Here is a 3,593-nt window from a genome sequence, read left to right as displayed (position 1 = left end):
TACAAAAGAAGTTTGATTAATAAGTCTTGTTTTTTTTTGGTTTTTTATTATTATTATTATTATTTTTTTTTTTTGTTTTCACCCCATCTGTTGTACTTATGATAATGACATTTTCATTCATGATTTTACTTGGTTATTTTGAAAAAATTATCTATTATACATATAAATACAATTAAACATTAGTGGTGGGGTGTGGGGCCAGCTGGGGTGGGGACAGGGTGGGCGGGCGACGATTCCTGTCCGGCTGCCTGGTGGTGTGGCGGGGCCTCTGGTTGGGGCAGGTGGAATCCAATCCAATAAGCATGTGCTTCCTCACTGGACAGACTCCCTCCCCAAGAGTCTGGCAGTGGTCCATGTACAGGACAGGACAAGAGATTTGGGCCCAGATGTTTAGCTCTAACGACGCCACTGATGATAACTCTGAAAAAGTTCTTTTTTCAGGAATGTACATGCCCTTGATCTAAAATGCAATATGTGACAAGGGTTTGTTATCATTTGATATCAACATCCTCATATGATATGAATGACATTTGTCTCTCTAAATCTCCTCCAGACACACCAAAGCTTCCCTCTGTGTCAGTGAGTCCCTCTGCTGAGATAGTGCACTCAAAAAAATGATTCAAGCCCTTCTTAGATGTGACACAATTAAATATAATTTCCTTTATTTAATTATATCTATTCACAAATATATGTATATATATTTAATGGGTGTAACATAATATGTGTTAATACTCTCAGCAATGAGATTTATTTACGTTGGATCACAAGATAACAATTTAATTGGGGACCGCCCTTTTGTGCATGTGCAAGATTACGCGCTCCCTCTCTGCGCCCGTCCCTCCTTCTCCTCCCTCTGGCTGCAATGGCGGATGTCTGAGACGGTGGAAGTCGACACAGAAGTACAGTCCTTGGTAAGTATTCTTGTTTGTAGTTGTTTAGAATGTAACTCGGTGTCTAATAACGTGCATTCCATAATATTCCAACTGAAATATGTGCAACAGCCCTAATAACGTTACGCAAGGCTTGTCTTCATTCAAGTCCAAGTTTTCAGGCTAGCTAAGTAGCCAACACGGTTAACATTATGGACCTGACATGACTGGAGATGTACACTTTGCTGCTAGCACAGTCCGAAATTAGCACCGCTGCCACATTGGACTGTGCATGACTGGTCTGTAATGTTTAACAAATATAAGTAAACGGCGAACCGCGTACCGCGTTTTTTTGCGCGTGCATGGCCAACATGGCAGCGGTGTGTCGGCAGAGCAGGTCATTGTCAGCGGATTTCACAGCGAGGGGTGGGCGGTCCAATGCCGTGGCGACATCGACGGCAGAAGAACAACAACCGCCTGCCACTCGTTAGCGGTGAAATCCGCCGACAATGACCTGCTCTGCGGACACACCGCCGCCATATTGGCCATGCACGGGCTGTAAAAACGCAGTTCGCCCTTTACTCTGTTGACACATGGGCTCAATCAAACGTTACATGGACTTGTACAAGGGAGCTCAAAGTAGTGGATCGGCCCTGTTTACACGACAACGCTCGCGGGTGAAAACGACAAAATATTTCCCCCAAAAACGCTCGTCTAAATGCGGAATAAAAAGTGAGAACGCAATGCCACTGTTGCGTTTTCTGTTCAGAACGTGTCCGTCTACACATTAGGAAGCAGCAGTGCATCTCTATCTCTTTGCAGGGAGTAACGTGAGTGAGTTAACGTACTACTACTCAGGTGATGGGGACGCTGTCTGTTGCTCTGAAACATTGAGAGAAGAGTCGTTTTGTTCACTGTGCTCAGGATATGAAGTCAAATCAGTCTCAATGAAGGCACAGTGGGCTTCATAAATATGTCTCGAGATTAATATATAGATTTATATAAAGATAATATTACATCAATATTTACATATTTAAAAAAAATGCTCACATATGTATTGTTGATGCACACAAATTATGTTTTTAATATTATATATAATATTTACAAATATCAATTTTAATGATATTGTCATATTCATGTACAAACTGAAGTCATTTTCAAGCATTTACAAATGGCTTGTTATTTTTAAAAATCTCAAACACAAATCTCATAAAAAGATGATTATTGATAATTATATTCCTGATGCACATGATTTAATATTTACTTAAAAAGCCATAACAAAATTTGTTTTACATGATTTGATCCAATATATGTAGCTTCAGTGTTGTTGAAAATCATAGTTCTTCATAATGACACTGGAACACTGACATATCTCTTCATTGGTATGATTAGGCTCTTGTGTTGATCAGACTTGTGCTTAAAGGTTTGGGTGGGCCTCAGAGGATTTTCAGATTTCAATTGGGCTGTGGCATTAAGAAGTTTGAGAGTGTCTGCTGTAGGGCAAGACCTTTCAAGTATTTGTGCATGTGTATTCATACCTCTAATATATTTTTCTCATCTTTTGCAGTTACCTCATGTTTTGTGGCTTTTGCAGTGTTACCAAGCTACCTTCGGCAATCTCTGAGTGATAGTAAGTAATAGGCTACTTGGTAATTGATGACACCAGCTTATTTTTTATCACTGTCATTTGTTCAATGTGATATGGCTAATGGTCTTTTTTTATTTACAGGTTGATGTTCAGGGTCAATCACCTATCAAGATTCAGATGCTTCCACACACACAACAACTTCTAGCACTAAAAAAATTCAACACATTTTGTTTCATTGGTTCCAGATTCTCCGAGGTTCCAACTGTGTCTGTGAGTCCCACTGGTGAAATCAGAGAGAACAGCTCAGTGACTCTGACCTGTAGCAGTGATGCTAACCCAGCTGCTAAATACACCTGGTACAAGGAGAACCAAACACTGCCTAAAGAACGAGGCCAAACTTATCATTTCACCTCCATCAGTTCTGAGGACAGAGGGACCTACTACTGCAAGTCTGAGAATGTACACGGGTGGAAAAGGTCTTTGTCTCTCTTAATAGATGTCCAGTGTAAGTACAGAACAAGAGCAAATATGATGCACGGCTTTATAATATACATCAGGGGGTCACAGTGTTACATACATGACCTTACGCCAAAATGTAACATGACAAAGCTATGCTAACATTTGATACAACGTTATCTGATATGAATGACATTTGTCTCTCTGTATCTCCTCCAGACTCACCAAAGCTTCCCTCTGTGTCAGTGAGTCCCTCTGCTGAGATAGTGGAGGGCAGTTCAGTGAATCTGACCTGTAGCAGTGATGCTAACCCAGCAGCTAATTACACCTGGTACAAGGAGCATGACGACTCACCAAAAGCTTCAGGACAGATCTTCACCATCACTGAGATCACAGCTGAACACGGTGGGAATTATTACTGTGAAGCCCAGAACACAAAAGGACGTCATAACTCCACCTTACACCTGATTGTGGCGGCAGGTAAGAGTTTGAATTCAGCTACACACATCCTGCACCAAAATACAAAAGCATCATGTGATCTTATGCTTCATCCATCTGATTAAAACCCTTCCTGTTTGACTTCTTAAAGTCAGATAAAAACATCTTCAAAAGGTTTTTCTTGAAGTGAAAAACAAAGAAACATTTGTATCAGCTTTTATGTTTTCAGTATGACAGAAAAC

At 40.6% G+C, this 3,593-nt stretch overlaps 1 long non-coding RNA gene across 1 annotated transcript; it reads left to right on the top strand.

The window, feature by feature from the left end:
* Positions 1-564: 564 nt before the first annotated feature.
* On the top strand, positions 565-2,792 carry LOC138595326 (uncharacterized). The gene is made up of 3 exons (XR_011308465.1): positions 565-911; positions 2,437-2,499; positions 2,599-2,792. It is a non-coding gene; the product is annotated as an uncharacterized lncRNA (long non-coding RNA).
* The last annotated feature ends 801 nt before the right edge of the window (positions 2,793-3,593 follow it).

Source organism: Semicossyphus pulcher, unplaced genomic scaffold, assembly GCF_022749685.1.
Source record: "Semicossyphus pulcher isolate SPU_LCO1_2020_fin unplaced genomic scaffold, fSemPul1.0.p SCAF_17, whole genome shotgun sequence".
Lineage (NCBI taxonomy): Eukaryota > Metazoa > Chordata > Actinopteri > Labriformes > Labridae > Semicossyphus > Semicossyphus pulcher.
This window is presented reverse-complemented; position numbering and strand designations above follow the sequence as displayed.